At 42.5% G+C, this 23508-nt stretch overlaps 1 protein-coding gene and 2 pseudogenes across 2 annotated transcripts in view; all 3 read left to right on the top strand.

Moving 5' to 3' along the window:
- Positions 1-23508, top strand: part of LOC117062215 (acyl-coenzyme A oxidase-like protein) — a 389661-nt gene that overhangs the window by 255232 nt on the left and 110921 nt on the right. The window lies entirely within an intron of this gene.
- On the top strand, positions 1116-4023 carry LOC117062209 (annotated as a pseudogene).
- Positions 21723-22736, top strand: LOC117062212 (annotated as a pseudogene). Its single transcript, XR_004428258.1, has one exon. The product of XR_004428258.1 is annotated as a 40S ribosomal protein SA-like (transcript).

Here is a 23508-nt window from a genome sequence, read left to right as displayed (position 1 = left end):
ACCCCCGTTGACAATTTCAGCCTCACTGGTAGCTGATCTTCTACTGGATCCCTGACCTAAGGAAGCAGGCAGAAGCAGGGGTAGTACTCCTATCCCCCACCCAGTGGCCTTTGTGGGGCTGAGCAGGGAGCTCATCTTTTATCCCTGTCCTGGTGGAAACAGGTGGCGCTCAGATTCCCCACCAGAGTAGTGTCAGCAAGGCCTGGTGGCGAATCCACCCCCACTCAGCAACAACAAGAACCAATGAGGTGGCTTAATGTGGAGCCCATCACTAGTGTGCTTCCGCTACCCACCCTGGGACCAACAGGGGTCCAGCAGGGAGCTGAGTCTCTACTCCCACCTGACAACAATTAGACTAACCAGGAGGTGTGAGTAGGGACTAGTCACTACTCTGTGTTCTCCCCACCCCTGGTGTCAGTGGGCCCAATGAGGAGCTGAAGCTCTACATCCACAAGATGACAAGAAACTGGATCAAGCAGCGTACAGCAGAGCCAGTGGACACTTTGACCTTTTCCCTCCCTGCCCCCTAAACCCCCAAAGGGGATTTAGTGGGGAGGTGAGCCTCTAGCCTCAACTGGCATCAACAGAATGAAATAGGATGAAGTGGGGGAGTTAATATCCTTCTTCCTCCTCCCCTGTTGTAGCAAGAACCAGTAAGCAGCAGAGCCTTCACCTCATCCAGCATCAGTGAGGCACAATGACGTGATGGGAAATGGGGATAGTTGGCCCTGTGCTTCCCCACTCCCTTCCCTGATGTCAGCAGGGCCAAGAGGAACTGAACTTGCCCCCCACCTGTCTCCAACAAGGCAGCGTGAGTCAGCGCTCCTTTTTCCCCAGCATGGTGTTGATGGGACCCAGCAGGAAAGTGAACATATACCCATCAGGACCTTTTGCTACACTTCAAGATTAAATATCATCTCATAATATCATATCTAAATACACTGGGTACAACAGAACATCACTTGTTATAAAAGAACCAGGAAAACCACAACTTGAGTGAGAAAGTCAATAGATGCTGATACCAAGGAGAATCCAATGTTGGAATTATCTGATAAGGATTTTAAAATATCCACCATAAAAGTGCTTCAAAGGTGCACAAAACTGCTACAAATACTCTTAAAACAAATTTTTAAAATAGAAAAAAAATATAAGCAAATAAAAGGGTACCAAATTCAAATGATAGGGTTAAAAATATAATGCAACAAACTTGCAGTCTGACCCCAATAATAGATATGATAGAGGGTGGAATCAGTGAATTTGAGGCCAGATCAACAGAATTTGCCCAATCTGAACAACAGAGAAGAAGAACATGAACAGAATCATAGGGATTAGTGGAACAATAACAAAAGAGCTAGCATTTGCATTATCAGAGTCTCAGAAGGAGAGAAGTGTGTTGCTCAATGTATGTAAAGGAAATACTTCAGACAATTATATTTAAAAAGTGAGGAGGGCAAAGAGACCTAAATGGAGGTAAGGTTTCTACACTTCACTCCAAGTAGTAAAACATTAATATCACTAGACTGTGATGAGATATATCACAAGTATTTACATGTAAATAATAAGACTATACAATGTGATATTGTGATGTTCTGGGGGAAAACCTGATAGAAATGAAAGGAGAAATAGACAAATCAACAATTATAGTTGGAGATTTCAACACATTTATTTCAATGGTTAACAAAACTACTAGACAGCAAATCAGAAAGGGTAAGAAAGAACTGAAATATGAAGATTAATTCAAGATGGATTAGAGACTTAAATGTTAGACCTAATACCATAAAAACCCTAGAAGAAAATCTAGGTAGTACCATTCAGGACATAGGCATGGGCAAGGACTTCATGTCTAAAACACCAAAAGCAACGGCAGCAAAAGCCAACATTGACAAATGGGATCTCATTAAACTAAAGAGCTTTTGCACAGCAAAAGAAACTACCATCAGAGTGAACAGGCAACCTACAGAATGGGAGAAAATTTTTGCAACCTACTCATCTGACAAGGGGCTAATATCCAGAATCTACAAAGAACTCAAACAAATATACAAGAAAAAAACAAACAACCCCATCAAAAAGTGGGGAAAGGATATGAACAGACATTTCTCAAAAGAAGACATCCATACAGCCAACAGACACATGAAAAAATGCTCATCATCACTCGCCATCAGAGAAATGCAAATCAAAACCACAATGAGATACCATCTCACACCAGTTAGAATGGCAATCATTAAGAAGTCAGGAAACAACAGGTGTTGGAGAGGATGTGGAGAAATAGGAACACTTTTACACTGTTGGTGGGATTGTAAACTAGTTCAACCATTATGGAAAACAGTATGGCAATTCCTCAAGGATCTAGAACTAGATGTACCATATGACTCAGCCATCCCACTACTGGGTATATACCCAAGGATTATAAATTACTCTACTACAAAGACACATGCACACGTATGTTTATTGCGGCACTATTCACAATAGCAAAGACTTGGAATCAACCCAAATGTCCATCTGTGACAGACTGGATTAAGAAAATGTGGCGCATATACACCATGGAATACTATGCAGCCATAAAAAAGGATGAGTTTGCGTCCTTTGTAGGGACATGGATGCAGCTGGAAACCATCATTCTTAGCAAACTAACATAAGAAGAGAAAACCAAACACCGCATGTTCTCACTCATAGGTGGGAACTGAACAATGAGATCACTTGGACTCGGGAAGGGGAACATCGCACACTGGGGACTATCATGGGGAGGGGAGAGGAGGGAGGGATTGCATTGGGGAGTTATACATGATATAAATGATGAATTGATGGGTGCTGACGAGTTGATGGGTGCAGCACACCAACATGGCATAAGTATACATATGTAACAAACCTGCACGTTATACACATGTACCCTAGAACTTAAAGTATAAAAAAAAAAAATACAAAAAATTAAAAAATATATATATATAACCCCTAAAAAAAAAAAAAAAAAAGAAAGAAAGAACTGAAAAACAGGCGCTGCTGGGCCTGCAGGTCTCTGTTGAGCAGCGGAAGCGGGTCTCTGTTCCGCAGGATGGGGTTTGTTAGAGCTGTTAAGAATAAGGCCTACTTTAAGAGATACCAAGTGAAATTTAGACGACGACTTGAGGGTAAAACCAATTACTATGCTCAGAAATGCTTGGTGATACAGGATAAAAATAAATACAACATACCCAAATACAGGATAGTAGTTCATGTAATAGAGATATCATTTGTCAGATTGCTTATGCCCGTATAGAGGGGAATATGATAGTTTGTGCAGCATATGCACACAAACTGCCAAAATATGGTGTGAAGGTTGGCCTGACAAGTTATGCTGCAGTGTATTGTACTGGCCTGCTGCTGGCCCACGGGCTTCTCAATAGGTTTAGCATGGACAACATCTATGAAGGCCAAGTGTAGGTGACAGGCAATGAATACAATGTGGAAAGCATTGATGATCAGCCAGGTGCCTTTACCTGCTATTTAGATGCAGGCCTTGCCAGAACTGTCACTGGCAGTAAAATTTTTGGATTCCTGAAGGGAGCTGTGGATGGAGGCTGGTCTGTCCCTCACAGTACCAAATGATTCCCTGGTTATGATTTTGAAAGCAGGGAATTTAATGCAGAAGTACACCGGAAGCACATCACGGGCCAGAATGTTGCAGATTACATGCGCTACTTAATGGAAGAAGATGAAGATGCTTACAAGAAACAGTTCTCTCAATACATAAAGAATAGCGTTAACTCCAAACATGATGGAGGAGATGTATAAGAAAGCTCATGCTGCTATACATGAGAATCCAGTCTATGAAAAGAAGCCCAAGAAAGAAGTTAAAAAGAAGAGGTGGAACCGTCCCAAAATGTCCCTTGCTCAGAAGAAAGATCGGGTAGCTCAAAAGTAGGCAAACTTCCTCAAAGCTCAGGAGTGGGCTGCTGAGAGCTAAACCAAACAATTTTCTATGAAGATTTTTCAGATAAAGACAATAAACTTATGGACAGCAAAAAAAAAAAAAAAAAAAAAAAAAAAGGGACTGAAAAATGTAATCAAGTAACAAGATTTAATGAAAATGGATGGAACACTCCATTCAGCAGGAGGAGCATGCATGTTTTTCAAGCATTGGTGGAACTTTCTTCAAGATGGACTATCTCCTGGGCCATTAAAAAAAACTCAGCCAATTTAAAAGAATTAAAAAGATATAGAATATGTTTTCTCATCATAATAGAATGAAGTGAGAAATCAAGAACAGAAAGAAAAGAAAAATATTTGTAAATACTTGGAAATGAAGCAACATACTTCAACTAATCCATAGGTTAAATAGGAAATTTTAATGGAACGTTAAAAAGACATAGAGATGAGTGAGCATGAACACACAACACATCAAAGTGTATGGGATGCAGATAAAATAGTGCTGAAAGGAAAATTCATAGTACTAAATGCTTATTTTAGAAAAGAGGAAAGGTCTCAAGTCATTCACCTAAATCCCTACCTCAAGAACATTGAAAAGGAAGAGCAAAATAAGTAGAAACCAAACAGAAGAAAGGAAATAATAAAGTTAAGATTATACATTCATAAAATTGAAGCCAGGAGAACAATAGAGAAAATCCATGAAACAAAAAGCTGGCTCTGAAAAGAATCACCAAAGTTGATAACCTCTAGCAAGATTGACAAAGTTAAAAATTAAGAAGGTTCAAATCACCAGTATCAGGAATGAAACAGAAGATATATCTAGAAATCATGCCTCCATTAAAAAATAATGAGGTTGCCAGGCATGGTGGCTCACACCTCTAAATCCCAGCAATTTGGGAGGCTGAGGCAGGCAGATTACCTGAGGTCAGAAGTTCAAGACCAGCCTGGGCAACATTAAATCCCATCTCTACTAAAAATACAAAAATTAGCTGGGTATGATGGTGCACATCTGTAATCCCAGCTTCTCGGGAAGCTGAGGAAAGAGAATCACTTGAACTTGGGGCGCAGAGGCTGCAGTGAGCCAAGATTGTGCCACTGCATTCCAGCCTGGGTGACAGAGTGAGACTTTGTCTCCAAAAAAAAGGAGGGAATACTAGAAAATAGCTTTACATTGATAAATTTGGCAACTTAGAAGAAATGGACCAGTTCCTCAAAAACTAGAAACTGTCTGACTCAACAAAGTTGAAACAGACAAACTGAATTGCCCTATAATCTTCAAGAAATTGAACCCTTAATAATAATATAAAAGCTCCTGAAAAATAAATCTCCTGGCCTTGTAGCCTTGGAGAATTCTATTTACCATTTAAAGAAGAATGTTACTCTCTCCTCTTCTATTTTCAGAAAATTCTGTTTCCAGAAAATAGAAGAGGAGAGGGTACTCCTTGATCATTTTAGAAGGCTAGTATTACTCTGATACTAATAAGTCGACAAAGATAGAAGAAAAAAAGAGTAAAGCTACATGATAGTAGCACTCATGAATGTAGATACAGAAATCTTCAACAAAATATTAACAAATTGAATCGATAATGTACAAAATGAATTACATGTGGCAACCTAGTGGAATTTATCTCTAATATGCAAGTATGCTTCAACATTCAAAAGTCAATCAAATGCAATCCACCACATCAACAGACCAAAGGAGAAAAGGTCACATGATCATGTCAGTTAACACAGAAAAAGCATTTGACAAAATCCAACAATTCATGATAAAAACTCAGCAAACTAGGAAAGAAGAGAATTTCCTCAACTTGAAAAAGAGAGTCTACAAAAATTATAGCTAACATCATGCTTAACAGGGGAACATTGAATACTGTTCCCCCAAGATTAGGAAAAAGGCAAGAATGTCCATTGTTATTCAACTAGTGCCAAAAGTTTTAGCAGTGCAATAAGGCGATAAAAATAAATTAAAACATAGAGATTAGAAGGGAAGAAAAAATCTGTAGCTTTCTGACAAAGTTGCAAAAGCAATCCAGTGGAGGAAAGATGGCCTTTTAAGCAAGTAGAGGTGGAGTAATTGGACATCCACAGGCAATAAACTGAACCTTAACCTAAGTCTCACACATTATAAAGAGATCTAACTCAAAATGAATTACTTAAATATAAAATGTAAAATGATAAAGCTTTTAGAAAAAAGGATAAAATCCTTGAGAACTAGGGATAGGGAAGAAGTTCTTAGGGTTGACATCAAAAGCACATTTCGTAAAAGGAAAAATTGGTAAGCTGGATTTCATGAAAACTAAAATTTTTTGTTCTATGAAATACCATGTGAAGAGAATGAAAGGATAAGCTACAGACAGGAAGAATATATTTTCAAATGACACCTCCAACAAAGGACTTGAGTCTAGAATATATAAAGAACTCTCAAAACTCAGCAGTGAAAAACAAACAATCCAATTAGAAAGTTGTCAGAAAACATCAACAGACATTTCACTGAAGAGGATATATATACCCATGGCAAATAAGCACATGAAAATAGGTACATCATTGTAGCCATTATGGAAATGCAAATCAAAACTCCTATGAGATATTACTACATTTCTAATAGAATGGCTGAAATAAATATTAATAACATGAAAATGGAATAATCTTTGTAGATTGCACCAACACTGTTTTCCTGGTTGGGGTGCCATTAAATGTTGTGTAAAGTGTTACTACTGGGAGAAAACAGATAAAGGGTGCATAGGATCTCTCTGAATTATTTATTTCTTATGCTTCATTGCTATAGTTACATTCATGCAAATGCTACAATTACATTTAAAGAATTTTTTTAAAAGGTATAAAACAAAAACCTATACATGAGTAAGTTTAGAAAGAAATAGAGCAAAATATTGATATCTCTATGTTGTAAGTGGTCTTGACGATTAAAAAAGAACATTCTTTCCATTGTTATTTATCTTAAAAAGTGTATTAGAATGAGGATGGCGGCGCGGTATTTAGTGGCAGCTCCCCATTCCCTCTTAGCTTTTAGCAATATCTATAGGAGAGTAGCTTGTTTAGGGGAGAATTGAGACTTACAATTTAACTTGGGCTAGATTAAAAATTGTCTGTTTTTTGTCTCCCTCCCGTTTAAATGTTGCATCAAAAAGTCTTCTTAAGAATATTCAGTAATTCAGACGTTACACTAATTCACATTCTCCATCTCAGCTTGTGATCCAAGTGAGGTTTTTTGACAACTTGCTCTTTGGGAGTATATTTTAAACATAAGCATGTGATTCAACAGCACTTGACCCTGAAGTTGTGATTTAGTGCTTTTAATTGCAAGCTCTAGCTTGTGAGCATTATGGAAAGGCTGTTTAGTGTGTTATGGGAATGGTCACAATTTCTAACTGTGAACTCAAGTGGAAGCATGGGGAAAAATGGACTCCTTGTTGTTTATCACGTAAGTGGGAGCATGGAACATGAAATGAGGAACTCTGAACCGTGAACAACAGGAACGTGCAGGGATGCTGGGCTGCAGGGAGGCTGAGCACCTGGTTGGGAGAATGAACATCATCAGCATAGAAAGCCAGGCACCCTGTGCACTAAGAACACACACAAGTGCTTCAAGGCCTAGGCTGGGGAAGGAACCAGGGCATAGTCCAGTTTCACAGTCTGCTAAGAAAGAGATCACCAGAGACCTTAAGTCCAGACTGTAAGCCTTGTTTTGACCAATTTGCCAGACAGATATCTTCCAGACACATACTGGAAAAATGCTACCTCAAGCGATGATCCAGCTGGAAACACTTCTTGTATAAGTGGGGTGTGTCAAGGGTCCCCAAGATCACCCCCAGGATTGATGATTCACTAGGAGAACTCACAGGACTTGAGATATACTTATATTCATGGCTATGATTTATTACAGCAAAATCATATGTAAAAAATACATATATATGCACACACGCATCTCTCTCTCTCTCTCTCACACACACACAGACACACACACACAAACACACACTGTCACACACACACAAAATGCAAGGTCAGCAAAGGAAAAAGGCACATGGGCTGAAGTCCAGAGGAAACCAGAAACAAGTTTCCAAGAGTCCTCTCTCAATGGAGTCATGCAGGACATGCTTAATTCTCCCAGCAACAAATTGTGACAATGCATGTGAAATGTTTACCAGGGAAACTCAGTAGAGACTCAGTGTCCATGGTTTTTATTGGGGCCTGGTCCTGTAGACTCCCTCTGCCTAGCACATATCAATGCAGACTTTCAGAAGAAAGCACATATTCAGCACAAACCACATTGGGTGCTCAAATGGTTTGGCACAGTGAGCCACCCTTATCAGTCAAGGAATGGTGGGAATCTTCCCAAACCCAGGTTCCCAGATGCAGTCTCAGGATAGCAGTCTCAGGCCTTTCATGTTAACTTTATTTTGCACATCGTGCCATAAGATAAAGTATATGCCCTTCCTGATTGGCATTAGTGCCCTTCCCTCTTCAAGGTCAAATAACTAGAATAAATAAAAACCAGGAATAAGTAAATGACAATGTCAATGACATTGACAGTGGGAGAGAGGCCATCAGATGACCAAGTATTTTTATTACTTTCTGGAGAATGCAAAGCATGGAATGAAATTGACAGGCCAACCTGCTACAGCTTGAATGTTTTTGTCTCTCCATGATTAATGTAACAAAACCTACCAAGGTGATGGTATTAGGAGGTGGGGCCTTTAAGAGGTGATTAGATCACAATCACTCTGCCCTCATGGGTGGGCTTAGCGCCTTGTCAAAGAGAGCTTCCTTGCCTCTTATACCATATGCAGACCCAGCAAGAACGTGCCATCTGTGAACAAGGAAGTGAGCCCTCAGCAGACACTGAGTCTACCACTACCTTGATCTTGGACTTCCCAGACTCCAGAACTGTGAGAAATCAATTTCTGTTGTTTATAAGCCACCCCGTTTATGGTATTTTGTTATAGCAGCCTGAGCTGACTAAGACACAAGCTGAGTGGACACAACTGGAGGTGGGGGTTGTTTCTTCTGGATGACCCTGGAGAGACAATGGGTCATAAGGATTGAGAGCAGGAGAGGAATTCAGGCGGAGAGTCATGCATTTCCATGAAGGCCTGTTTAATAGCAGGACACCCAGTTCCCCACAGCAGAGCACCTGACTGCAGTAATAGCATCTGCCACAGCTCCAGAAACCTTCTCTGGGAAGAAAACTTAACAGCCTGGCCAGGCAGTGCTTGGTCCCTTGGGGTGAGAGACCGAGATCCCTGAATACATAGCTTAGTGCTGGGGAGGGTCAGCCTGCTTGTTTGCCATCAGTCAGCACTGCCTCATAGGAAACCTGCCAGGTGACTGCCCTGCGTTGGACCCAGAGTTTTCTGCTGCTGGGCATCCAGGGGTGATGCCTCCACAGTGATGGGAGGTGGTGCTGGCTGCCTGTACTGGTCCACTCAGCCTTCCACTTGTGTGTTGGAATCTCCCCATTTGGGGGAGGCCACCCTTCTCTGGGCTGTATCCTGCTTTGATTCTCTTTGTTGAAGTAGAGATGGAAATTTCAGGAGACATAGGGGTGAAACTGGCCAGTGAGTTTCACAATATTCTGATATTACCTACAGTGCTTTCAGCTTTCTACCAGAAGGTAAAACTTTCGAGATCCTGAAGGTGCTAGGTTGCTGTCCCATGATTGAGGGGATGTGCTGTGGCATTTCTGCAGGCTTTACATGTTTCCCTTTAAGCAAGATGGAAAGTTTTCTGACCCTTTTATTATTTGCCAGGGCAGAGGTTGTAGCCCCTTGGTGAAATTTAATTATACCCTCCACCAAATCCAATTACTACCCACACCCATGAAATCCCATTATAACTTTCTTTTGCTTCATTAGAGATACACCAAGACAGGTCCCTTCCTAATCCATTATGGCAGATTCCCTAAAGAATGTTAGTTAGAGATTTTGCATATATTGTTCATTACTTCGCAGTGCAAATATGCAAAAATGCAAATGACCTACCATTAACTTGCTTAAAGATCAGGAAGGGGTGTCCTCTTCCTGACTGGTCTGGGTGGCTTCTGTTGCAGAGACCTCTGTCTTGGAACTGCCCATGGCAAGATGTGTGCCTGCTGATGGGAAGCCTGGCAGTAATACCATCAAGCCTTATGTCCAGAAGAGCACAAAATGTTTCTCCAATCAGAAGGGAGCATTGGGTTGTTTTGGTACCGGGCTGTGGCGGGTGGCCAAGAGAACAAAACTCCTTTTGTACTTTTTCCGTGCTTAAAACACTAGACTCAACTGAGATGTAGTTTGGGGTAGGACAGACCTTTCCTGCAGGGGTTGGGGAACCCAGCTGTTCTTCCCCTGCAGGAATGCCTGAGCCATGCTGTGGGGCAGGCCGGCTGATGTGTGCTGGGTACCGGCGGTGGGGCATCAGTCCAGTGTAGTTTCTATCAAATTTGAACTGAGGAAGAAAATAAAAGAGACCAAGCACATATCTGTTTTACTCTAAGAAAGCTGATTCCTTAGGAATTTCAGACCGCCGAGGGTATTTTCCTAAGGATAATCAGAGAATTAACAATCAAGCAACATCAAATTTTTTGTTTTGTTTTTATTTTCAACTTTTACAATAAAAAATTTCAAACAAATTTCAAGACAGAAGTTGAAAGACTAGTACAATAAATGTCTGGGCACACCGTCCACCTGGTTTCATTACATGTTAACACTTTGCCATATTAAAATTTCTCTTTTTTACCCTCTATGCATATGTTTGTGTGCGTGTGTGTGTGTGCATGAAATCATCTGAGAGTAAGTTGCAGACATCAAAACACTTCATCCCTAAGAGCTTCAATGTTCATTTTCTAAAAATAAGGATCTTTTCTTATAAAATCATAGTAACCATCATCATACCTAAAAAATGAGAAGTGATCTCACAGTATTATCTAAAAAAATTTAAAGAAAAATCAACAGCATGAAAAAGAAGGAGCAAGATGAACAAACATAACAACAGGCACTGGAGGAAGCAAAATAGAGAAACAAAAACTAATTAGTAACCCTAGGGATGTGTGGCCACATTGCATCCATAGAGCAAGAACAGCCTGCTATGAAATACAAGCATTCAGAGATCCATAAGTGATTGGAAAATTAAATATATACATTTACAAAAACAAAAAAACAAAAAAATCCAATATAAGGGCTAAAGAACAAATTTGAGAAAGCTTCCCAGAATGAAGATCAGAAAGACAAAAAAGGGGGAGTCGGATTAAAGGGAAATTTCCATTCCATCCATTTTTGATGGATAATCAGTGTAAAATCTATAACATTTCCAAGAAAGGGATTGGAGAATATAGAAAGGCAGGTAAATCAGAGAAATAGAAGAAAATTCTCGAGATCTGAAGAAAGGCAAAAAAGTCTGGAGGTTGGCAGGACCCATTGGAAAAGACTAGAGCCTGAAAACAACCTGGAGAATTTCAGAACATCAAGCAAGGGCAAAGAAAGGCCTCAAAACCCTCAAGCTGAAAACACGTGGGATTATTTACTAAGGCCTAAGAGTCAGATTGACCACAGACCTCTCAAGCAGCACTGAAGGATGCAACAGCTTCTCAACTGTAAGGTACCCATACATCCTTGGATATCTTGTTCAACTTCAGATTCTGGGGTGGGGGAATTCTGTATTTCCAGCAATCTCTTAGGTGATATTATGGCTCCTGGCCTATGGATCACACTGAGTGGCAAGGGCCTACAGGTCTAGAATAAAATAGAATAATATCTTTAAAGTTCTGAAGAAGGTTGCTTTGAATGTAAAATTTCACAGTTAGCCAAATTATTGATCAAGTATGAGGCAAGATAAAGGCAGATACTCAAATGCATGGTAAGTTCACTTGCTGTGCATTTTCGGAAAAATGTTACTTGTGGATGAACTGCAGAAAAGCATTCAAGAAATGAAGAATTTAAAAGACATGGATCCTTTCTGGAGCGAACCCAAGTGGAGTATGTGTGAAGAAATACCTGGATGGTAGTGACGTGACAAGCCCAGAAAACAATTAGTCCAAATTTGAACAGGAAGTCAGAAGGGTCAGAAGACTGACTTTAAGAAGGAAACAATTTCTGTTCAACAAAAAGAAGCAGGAAGATTCTAGTGATATGATAGAAAAGGCATGTTTCTTCTTGAAACAAGAGAAAGAAGAGTCCATTAAGACTTCAGGAAAAACAAAATCACTCAAGAAAAGCATGCTCCAACTACGAGCAAACTAAAGCATGACATGAGAATGTATTTGACCTTCACAAGGGGAAGCTTCCCCTTCTAGGAGAACAAAAACTACTTAAAAATGGTTATTTCTGGAGTGAGTTATTAAAGGTAAAAGATTGGGTAGGAGATTTTTGCTTTTTATTTAAGACTATTTAATAGGGCTTTTAATTATTAGAGATCAAGTATTTTAAAACCGTTAAAAAATATTATCTCCCTTTGATACAAAATGTTGGGGAGGAATGAAGAGTGGAATGAAGAGTGACAAAGAAAGGAAGGGCTTTTCAAGAGAACAGACCAACTCATGATACACGCAAGCCCACCCCATCCTCCAACTAACAACCCTCTTTACTCCCACGACTGGGAAGTATTCCAGATTATTCCCCCAGACAAGCAGGACATCAAATGTTAGAATGAGACCCTGAGACCCGCCTGTGTAAGGCGGTGGGTGCGGACTGAACCTTGAGCTGAAGACCTTGGACTCCTTCTGGTCCAGGAAGGAACCACATAGTGGACCTGAAAGAACATTCTCACCAAAGCCCTAGCCCTCTGGCTGTAGGGTGAGCCCCACGGATTAGCAGGTGAAGATGTTGAGATGCCAGTGGAGAAAGTGCAGATACCCCTAATGTCAGAGGTAGGGGCTGGGTCCACCCAATTGCGTGACATGAAGCATCAATTTTAAGGCTTGTGACTTGAATGGCAGCAGCAGGGGCTATAGGAGTGGCTGGTGCAGGAGTGACAGGGCTGTGGGTAACAACTCTGCTTCCCTGGAAGAGTGCCTGCCTTCCTCTTCTGAGGGCCTCCTGAAGAGAGAGAGCAAGTGGAGGGCGGAGGGCCTCACCCAGCAGAACCAGGGCAAACAGTTCAATGGACCTTCCCTGAAACCTGCAGACAGGGACTTACGTCCAGAATCACCTCTGATGATGGCAGAAGGAAAAACTACAGGGAGGTATAGAGGTGTGTGAAATGGGGCCAGACAGGCAGGCAGAGGCCTGGCAGGTGAAGGCTGTCAAGGCCTTGGGGGATGATGGGGGTGGCGGCGGGCAGCCAAGCGTGGGCCTGGGCCCAAGTTCTCATCCTGGAGGGGGATGGTGGTGCCCAGGCCAGGGTGGCGGTATTGGAAATGAAGTGTGGAGGGGGGCTGGAAGGGCTTGAGGGACAGAATTGATACAATGCATTCCCAAAACGTGAGCATTCTATTTTAGGGATGTGGAAGAACTTTGGAGTGATTTTAGAAAAGAGGACCAAGGTAGTTAGAACAGACAAGTTCTGTTTTTCTCTTTCCAAGTCTGTTGACCCATACACAAAGCTGGCACTAATTTTTTCGAAACCAGATGTAGCAGCATCTAAATATTTACATTTTTCCCCATCAGGACTCCATGTGTGAGATTCTGGAGAAAAGGGAGCCTTCTGGATCTGGGGCCTTTGTTTGTCTTTTCTTCTCTGCTCCCCAGAATTTGATTTTAATGTAGTTTTTCAAATTGGGGACTATGAGTTCTTGACAGAATGTGTTAATTTTGTGTCTTAATTTTGATGATCATCTAAACAGATACAGTCCAAGCAGTATACATAGATCATCAGGATAACAACCACATAACCAGAGATTGCTGTGGGGATTCTGGCCTTTGTCTTGCACTGCTAAGCCCGTCAGCACCAGAGAACACCTTCTTGATCACCAGGAACCAATGAGGAAAGAACAGATGTGGGTTTTCTATGATTAAAACATCTGTGTTTAGTGGCGGCCAAAGATTGGTATGATGTGTTTGCTGCTTGAAGAGGTATCTTAGTGCATGTCTTCTTCTGTAACAGAATACCACTAAGTCATTGATAAAGAACAGACATTTATTTCTCACAGTTCTGGAGGCTGGGGAGTCCAAGATCAAGATGCTGGCCTCTGGTGAGAACTACTCTTTGCTTCCAATATGGCACCTTGAATGTTGTGTCCTCACATGGCAGAAGGCAGAAGGGGAGAAAGCGGGGGAACTCACTCCATCAAGCCCTCTTCTAAAGGCACCTAATCCCACCCACAAGGGAGGAGCCCTCATGGCCTAATCACCCCCGAATACCTCCACCTTTTAATACTCTTACATTGGCAATACCTAAATTTTGGAGGAGACACATTCAAACCATAGCAGAGAGTTTTACAGCTCACAGAGAAGTATGGCAGAGGGATCTCTGCCCAGTCCTCAGAGGTGTGGGCATAACTCCCCCAAAGGAACTGGCACAGGCTTGAAAAAAACAAGTTCATGCTGCAAAACACTGTCTGTCACATGTGATTAGGGCTGTTGATTTGAATCTTATTGGTTTTGTAGTTTTGCTTGTATTTAATTTCATAGTTTAGAGTTGAACAAGAGCTATAAACATAAGGTGTTTATATCTAGTTTTATGTTTGAGCATGTTTGAGTAACGTTATAATTTGAAACAACTTAAATCAACATTGGGGGTTAAGGAGGATTGTTTTTCTTTCAGAAAGGGTTTGCATGGTACTCAAGTTGTAACAAACTAAGTAGGATTTCTTTTTTAACATTCTGCCCATTGCCATTTCATTCTTCATTTTGTCACAGATTTAAGACAAGTTACTTTCTCTTTTCAATTGAAAAAAATTCCACAAGTAACCTGTATTCCGATGACACTGGATGGTTTGTTGTTGTCATCCGGGGCTTGGGTTTCGGGAGGGGCTGACACGCGCATGCACTATGAGGAAGCTTGCTGGAAATGAGGGCTATGTGGGGGTGAGTGGGGGTTAGAGGGAGGCCAGGGGAGGTAAGAATGGGATGGGAAAACACTTGGGAACAGCAGCCAGCCCTGCACTAGGGAAGGTGGGCACATTTGCTTCCTGGAGTTCGGGTTAGCAGTCAGGACACGTTTGTCTGCGTGTAATAAATACCCATCTAAAGTGGCTGAAACCATAAGAACACCAACCATGCTCCTTGGTAACTCCACAGCTGGGGCCTGTCTGCCCCTGAGTCCCTTGCTTCTGTCCAGCGTCCAGTTCCACTGACACTGGAGTGATTTCTGAGTCGTCTCATCAGTGTCTTAAAACAGCTGCCACAATTCTGGGGAAGACAGCATGAGGGAAAACCTTCCCCAGAAACCTTCAGCTGAATTCCTCATAGGTCCCATTGGCCAGGGCAGTGCCCGTGGCCCAGCTGTATGAAAAATGGCATTTTCTACCTCTTTAGTGAGAAATTCAGGCCAGAATGAAGTCTGTATGGGGTGTGAGGGCCGCGGCTGCCTGCAGGAATAGTGTGCTCCTGAGCTGGACTCCACTGGGCCGGCTACAGATGGTGATGGGAAGAGCACAGGGGGTGCAGGGCAGGGGTACACTCCCAGGCTCTTTGTACCATGTGCATGGGACCCTTGGACTAGGCCCACAACAGGGATCAGCAGATCAATCACCTTCAAGGCCAGGCAGGTACCTTAATAACTGCAGCAGACCCCGAGGGACTCAGAGCACCGGGGGACTGGTGCACACGGAGGGCCTTTGCGCCTTTCCAAGGGGGCTGTAACCTCTCCTCAGCTCCCACTGACCATTGCATTGGGGGAACATTGGTTCAGGCTGTGCAGAAATTCTAAGTTTTCAACAGAAGATAAGCACATAATTTGTTTTTAATGTGAAATGGCCATGGGGGTTGTGAAGGGTGTGTCTAACAAAACCCGTCTATGGCATGGGGTGAGCAACAGAGCCTTGCACACAATAGGCTGCAAAGGAGGGAGCTCTGGAGGAAGAATGCACGCTTAGGCCAGGGCGGCCTCATGGCCAGATAGCCCAGGCTCTGTTTCACCCCCATTGAGGAACTGTGAAATCCTGGGCTTAGCCCCTCTGAGAGTTCCAGCCCTCACCTGTAAAACCGGGACCATCACCTGTACCTTGTAGGACTTTTACAGTTACTCCTATAGAGCACTCAGCACACAGTAGGGGCTCAATTAAGGCTGTGCTGTGGCTACTAGAATAAGCTGTGGGTTCTGCATTTGGTGATGGTTTGGTTGCCAGACACCAGGGCTCACGCCCCTACTGTGGCATGAAGTAGCCTGGGCAAGTTCCAGGTAGGAGAGCCAAAATGTGTCCAGGGGACTGATGTGATGTGGCGCAGATGTGTGGGATGGGAAGCGAAGGGAAGAAGAGACACCAAGAAGGGAGAAAGGGACTGGAAGAGCTCCCGGTTCCTGTCTACTATGGCACAGCAAACCACCCCAAACTTCCTAACTTAGGGGCACACAACCACAACCACCATGTTGGGCCTGTGGACTCTGCTTTGGCACAGAAATTGTAACCGGAAATCACAGAAATGGCTCATCTGGCAGCCTCCTGGGTCTCTACACCAGGCTCCGGATGCTGACACTGTCACTCAGTTCCCCAAAGCGCCTGGATAAAGGCAGCTCTTCAGACAGCAGCCAAGGCCTGGTGTCTAGCCCTGCCCCGCCCCTTCCTGCCACACACCCTGGCCGTCCAGGCTTCTCCATGCTGCTGTGTCTCTAAAGGCGCTCTGCCGGCAGCCCTGAAAGCCTTTGTTGCTGCTACCATTCCTTTTCTGATTCAGAATTTATGTCAAGTGTGAGTGCGCAGTCCCTGTCTGTGCCCACTGAGCTTTGAGTTCACCTGTCATCTCATCACATGATCCTGACAGTCTGTCTGCTCTTGCCCCTCCCCCAGCACATCAGGGGTTCCTGCGTTCTTTTTGAATCCCCAGTGACTAAACAGAGCCTGGCATACAGTAGGTGCTGCTTAGGTGTGGAATTATTGAAAGCATGGACTCTTGGCTTGGTGTAGTGGCTTACGCCTGTAATCCCAGCACTTTGGGAGGCTGAGGCTGGTGGATCACTTGAGGTCAGGAGTTTGAGACCAGCCAGGCCAACATGGTGAAACCCCATCTCTACTAAAATACAAAAATTAGGTGGGATGGTGGGTGCCTGTAGTCCCAGCTACTCGGGAAGCTGAGGCAGGAGAATCGCTTGAACCCGGGAGGCAGAGGTTGCAGTGAACCGAGATCGCACCACTGCACTCTAGCCTGGACGACAGAGTGAAACTCCATCTGAAAGCATGGACTCTGTGTTGAAGTCCTCAGCCCCACTACTTCTTGGCTATGTGACCCTGGCAACTGGCTGAACCTCTCTAGGCCTTTGTTGTCTTATGTGGACAATGGGGTGAGTGATTCCATGAACTACCCAAAGTTGTCATGAAGATTAAATTAGGTATTCCATCTAAAGAGTTTGGAACAGAGCTTAAGTTTGGAGCAGAGCTTAGCCTTAGTAGACAGATGCTCAAAGAAAATGAGTAGTTGCTACTATTAGGTGTTGTATAAATGAATGAACACATGAATGAAGCTCATTCGTTCTTTAAGGCTCAGGTCAAAAGCTCTCCTGTTCCATAAAGCTTTCCCCAGTCCTCATAGTAAAGGGATCCACTTTGAACTTGCTGTGCTTCTGTACCCGTCGTGTTCTTTACAGATCCCTCTGAGTATAGTCGTGTGTGCATAGGTTGATCTCTCTGTCTGCACTGGAAGACCCCGGGCGACAGCTGTATCTTATTCATCCTTTTAGTGTTCCCTATACTCAATATAAGCAGTAGGTGCTTTGTACATAGTAAGTGCTCCCTAAATGTGGCTGGAAGGAAGGAGGCAAACTGGAAAGGGGAAACCACTTTATAGCTAACTGGAAAGAGACACTAAGAAGATAAGTTAAACTTGGTCCAGATTGAACTGAAAACAACAACAAAACTAACCACTTTTAAGTTCGATTGAATTGTGCATGTTTTTTTGCTGGGCCTAAATCACTGCTTCAGATCCATCCATCCTTCCTGGTTTGAAGTTCAAATCCATGTTTTTTTGTTTCGTTTTGTTTTGGTGTTTTTGTTTATTTGTTTGTTTGTTTTTTTCTTGAGATTGAGTCTTGCTCTGTGCCCAGGCTGGAGTACAGTGGCGTAATCTCAGCTCACTGCAACCTCTGCCTCCCAGGTTCAAGTCAAATCCATGTTTAAGGCCCAGTAATTACTCAGAGCTGCTTACATGTTGGTTTCTCCCCGTTCCTAAACTTTCATCTCTCTCTTCTCCTCTACTCTATTCCCCTGCCCTGCTCTTCCCTCCCTTTTTCTTCTGTCATCCCCTCCATCTCTGCCTCTTATTCATTACATGAAAAGATCATCAACTTGGTCTTTTCTTCTTCTTCATTACATGAAAAGACCATCAACTTGGTCTTTTCTTCATTCTCATACCCCTAGGTGACCCATGAAATGCCCTTCAGGAACCTAGGCTTGCCAGATGTAGAAGAAAGAAATATAGGATGCCTAGCTGCATTTGTATTTCAGGTAAACATGAATATTATTTCAGTATAAGTATGTCCCATGCAATATTTGGGTGTCCAAATATAAATTGGGTGTCCTCTCTTTTGTCTGGCAATCCTATTGGAACCCCTAGGGCCAGGGCCAGCTTCATGGGGTGAGATTTGAGCACTGGTACAGGACCCTGCACTCAGAAGGGACCATGCTGGGTTTAATGCTCTGTTCTCATCATCATAAAATTCTTAGTAATATTTGAACAAGGGGGCCGGCATTTTAATTTTGTGTTGGGCCCCAGATTATGTAGCCAGTCTACCTAGGGTTCCTTGGAGCATGATTTGGGGCCCAGTGCCATAAGTACTGCCAAGTTGAGTGAATTTACCACTCTGTGGTACAAACCCAAGTGCGGCCCCACTGCCTGGATTCATAATGGTTATCTGGTGGGCTCTCCTTAGAAATCAGATTTTTCTATTATAATTGGCTCTAAGTGTTTCTGCCTTGGCAGCAAACTCTACTTGTTAGGCTCTTTAATCCAAGTTTCACTGTACCTAGCATAAATCAGTGAAATGCTTAGTGTGTGGAAATGCTGGTTGCTTCATAGATGCCTTGAAAAGTGATTTGACCTTAAAAATAACTTTTATTGGTGTTACATAATCATGTTGCATGATGCATATGATATTTATTGCAAATGTATGTTGATGATGTCATCATTCTGCACAATTGCTAAGACTCATAGTTTCCAAATGTTGGCTGTAGATTTGCTTGATTCCTCCTGCAGATGGGATCTTTTTTAAAAGAAAAGACGTGGATGTTTTGACTGCTCACTCACCCTAGAGTTCTACTAAGAAAGGGGCTCCTGAGCAGGTGTATATGAAAATAAAGAGTGCAGAACCAGCAGAACATGCAGAACCAGAGAACTATATGAAGAGCCACAAAAACACCACCCACAATCACCTATCACAAGTTGTCTTAAGGAAACCTTGAATAAGTAAAACACCAGACCACCAGACTTAGAGGAAAATGCAATCACTTGTGTTGCCGAAAATGTTTCACTTTATTAAACAATCTACTACTAGGTCCATTTTAAGTAATGAAATATCTAGAACTAAAACATGTAATGATTAAAATTTTTTTTGAATTTCTTAGTTTTGATAGTCACCACTATTATGTAAGAGATCACTTTTTTATTTTATTTTTGGACAGAGTCTCACTCTGTCGCCCAGGCTGGAGTGCAGAGATATGATCTCAGCTCACTGCAACCTCCATCTCCTGGGTTCAAGCGATTCTCCTGCTTCCTGAGTGACTGGGACTCTAAGCACGCACCACCATGCCTGGCTAATTTTTTAATGTTTTTAGTAGAGATGGGGTTTCACTATGTTGGCCAGGCTCTTGACCTCAGGTGATCCACCCACCTTGGCCTTCCAAAGTGCTGGGATTACAGGCGTGTGCCACTGCGCCTGGCCAAGAGATCACTTTTTAGGGGAATCTGGGTGATGGCTGGAGAGAATCATTCTGTGCGCTTTTAACTTTGCAACTTGTGTGAGCCTACAATTATTTTTAAATAGAGTTAAAAATTATATATATACACACACACACACACACATACACATCCTACATAGTATACTATAATATATTCAGGAACACCTCTATGAGGTGAAACAAGCACATCTTCATTGCATACTCAGTCTAGGTGGTGACTGATCTCTCTTTGCCTCTGCCTGGTAAGTTATAAAATAAAGTACTGGACCTAGAGACTGTAATGCCCAAATCCCATGGTAGCTGATAGCTTCAATCACTTAATCTTTCACCAAGGGGGCAGCAACAGCAGAAAATAAACTCATTTTAAAAATCATGTTTCCTTATCTCATGACCTAGAAAAGGAGCAGAGATCCAAAGTGAGTAATCTGCTTTTGTAATGTTTGCCAGAACCAAATTTATCTCCCTTGTCTTTCTTAACTTTAGCACCTGAACTTGAATATTGTATCATTCTAATTTTAATTCTGGTTAGAGTGAGTTACTTCTACCCAATTTTAGTTGCTTAAATGGAAAAAGTGGAAATAGTGGCAGAAGTTAAAGGAGATTATCAAGGAATTGGACCTATTGGATGAGATAGGGAGAACAGGAAGGGAATGTACTTAGTCATTCACTCTTTCAACGGTGAGTCCTCGCCTCTGGGCTCTGTGCAATACATTGTCTGATGACACAAGGATGGACACACTCTGACCCACTGACACTAGCTTTCCAGGCTGCAGGAAGACAGCAAGGCAGTAAACAAGTTGTGGTCTGCAGCACCAGGTAGCCATAAATGCTATGGAGAAAAATAGAGCAATAGGGAAAGCTGTGGGGGTGGGAATCAGAGAAAGCAATTTGTTCATACTTGGAATGACGTTGCTTCTGCAGCAAGAGTAAGATAGAGTTACAGCCATCATAAATTTTATAGATTAGCAAAAACAAAGTTAAATCTTAATCCTGGTATTGCGTTAGTGAAATGGAACTGGATTGCTATATCACTTTAATTTTAATTCCAGTTAAAGTCAGTTTATTTTCCCCACTTTTCCAGATCCTGGCAGGGTTTGATTCTCACACTTATTTTATATAGCAGCAGCCATAAAAATGTACATGTTCTTTGACCCATAATGCAGTGATTCTCAGTCTCACTGGACCTAATGCCCTCTTTTTGACAATAAATATTTTGTAACACTCCCTTTACTATCCTGAATGAAATCACGGATCACATAACCTATCTAGAGACATAATTGCAAGAATTCAAGACAACACTTAAGGAAACCAAAGGAAAGTTATTTATATTATAAATATATTTATTTAATAATAAAGTAAACATGAACACAGCAAGATATACAATGCCTGCATCTATACTCAGAATTACTGTGTCAGCCTTGAATGCAGATGCCCAGACTTACGGACCAGTCACACGTGGGAGCATTGCAGGTTGCCATGGCGATGGGAAAGGAGAGGAGGCTGTGTCACTTGTGCGCTGGCCTAAAGCACCTCTAATTTCAAGGGAACAGGGGAGTTTAATTCTTCCATAGGCCTGGGACTTGGAAAACCTGAAAGCTTTGGTGTAACTAAGTTCAGGGCTCTTAACTGCCTGTGTGTATTTGACCACATGGCATTTGACAGGACACAGGGTATGGCACAGTCCTCTGTTGGTTGAGACGATCCCATGCATTTCACACCTGGCTCTGCCCACCAATGCCAATAAAGCTCCCCCAGGCAAAAATGCTTTGAAAGTTTTCAGCATCCGTCTTATTGGCGGAGTGGCCCTCTTGAAGAACCTCTGTATCTTTTCCGCGCTACCTACAGAGGGATCCATACGGCGTTGTTCTGGATTCCCGTCATAACTTAAAGGGAAACTTTCACAATGTCCGGAGCCCTTGATGTCCTGCAAATGAAGGAGGAGGATGTCCTTAAGTTCCTTGCAGCAGGAACCCACTTAGGTGGCACCAGTCTTGACTTGCAGATGGAACAGTACATCTAGAAAAGGAAAAGTGATGGCACCTGCATCATAAATCTGAAGAGGACCTGGGAGAAGCTTCTGCTGGCGGTTCGTCCCATTGTTGCCATTGAAAACCCTGCTGATGTCAGTGTTATATCCTCCAGGAATACTGGCCAGAGGGCCATGCTGAAGTTTGCTGCTGCCACTGGAGCCACTCTAATTGCTGGCCGCTTCACTCCTGGAACCTTCACTAACCAGATCCAGGCAGCCTTCAGGGAGCCACAGCTTCTTGTGGTTACTGACCCCAGGGCTGACCACCAGCCTCTCACGGAGGCATCTTATGTTAACCTACCTGCCATTGCTCTGTGTAACACAGATTCTCCTGTGCGCTATGTGGACATTGCCATCCCATGCAACAACAGGGGAGCTCACTCAGTGGGTTTGATGTGGTGGATGCTGGCTCGGGAAGTTCTGCGCATGCGTGGCACCATTTTCCGTGAACACCCGTGGGAGGTCATGCCTGAGCTCTACTTCTACAGAGATCCTGAAGAGATTGAAAAAGAAGAGCAGGCTGCTGCTGAAAAGGCAGTGACCAAGAAGGAATTTCAGGGTGAATGGACTGCTCCAGCTCCTGAGTTCACTGCTACTCAGCCTGAGGTTGCAGACTAGTCTGAAGGTGTGCAGGTCCCCTCTGTGCCTATTCAGAAGTTCCCTACTGAAGACTGGAGTGCTCAGCCTGCCACGGAAGACTGGTCTGCAGCTCCCACTGCTCAGGCCACTGAATGGGTAGGAGCAACCACTGAATGGTCTTAAGCTGTTCTTGCACGGGCTCTTAAGCAACATGGAAAAATGGTTGATGGAAAATAAACAACAGTTTCTTAAAAAAAAAAAAAAAAGAACCTCTGTATCAATCAAGTTCATGGGGAATTATTCACAGGTAATAATATAAAATATGACTATGCTATTTGTCTGCTTATATTGCTATCAAGGTTATTATGACAATGTAAAACTGGAAACAACCTAAGTATCCAACCAAATGGAAATGTTTAGTTAGCTATGATTTATCAAAACAAAATTATATGGTCAGTAAATACATAGAATTCTACACAACAGTGCGAACCAAAAATGTCATTTATGATATACAGTTGATTGAAAGCATGCATAACATTTTGTTTAATCTATATAAAAACATGTATGCATATAAAGAAAAGAAGAAATATTCTGAAATTGATAATTGAAAGAGAATGAATCAGCTATGTATTGATTTGTAACAAACCACCCCAAAATGTAGTGGTTTGAGACAACAATTTGTTAGCTCATGATTCTGTAGGTCAACAGTTTGGGCTAAGCTCACATGATGTGGTTTTTCTGCTGGTCTTACCTGGGCTCACTCATGCTGTGGCAGCAGCATGTCGGGGCTGAGTGGAAGCATACTGGTCCAAGGTGGCCTCACTCACATGTCTAGTGGTTGTTGCTGACCATCAGCTGAGTTTCTGCAGCGGGCTAGCCATGGACATCTTCTTTGAACCACCACAGAAAAGCATGCAGTATTTTAGGCCCCAATTATAACTTTAAAGCTGCTGAAGTAGAAGATTGATAGAGGGTAGACACTGTTTTATTTGTGCATTTCAATACTATTCCCCAAAAGTCT

Source organism: Trachypithecus francoisi, unplaced genomic scaffold (assembly GCF_009764315.1).
Source record: "Trachypithecus francoisi isolate TF-2019V2 unplaced genomic scaffold, Tfra_2.0 Lachesis_group17, whole genome shotgun sequence".
NCBI lineage: Eukaryota > Metazoa > Chordata > Mammalia > Primates > Cercopithecidae > Trachypithecus > Trachypithecus francoisi.
Note: the sequence above shows the minus strand (reverse complement) of the source record. Positions and strands in the feature narration are given on the sequence as shown.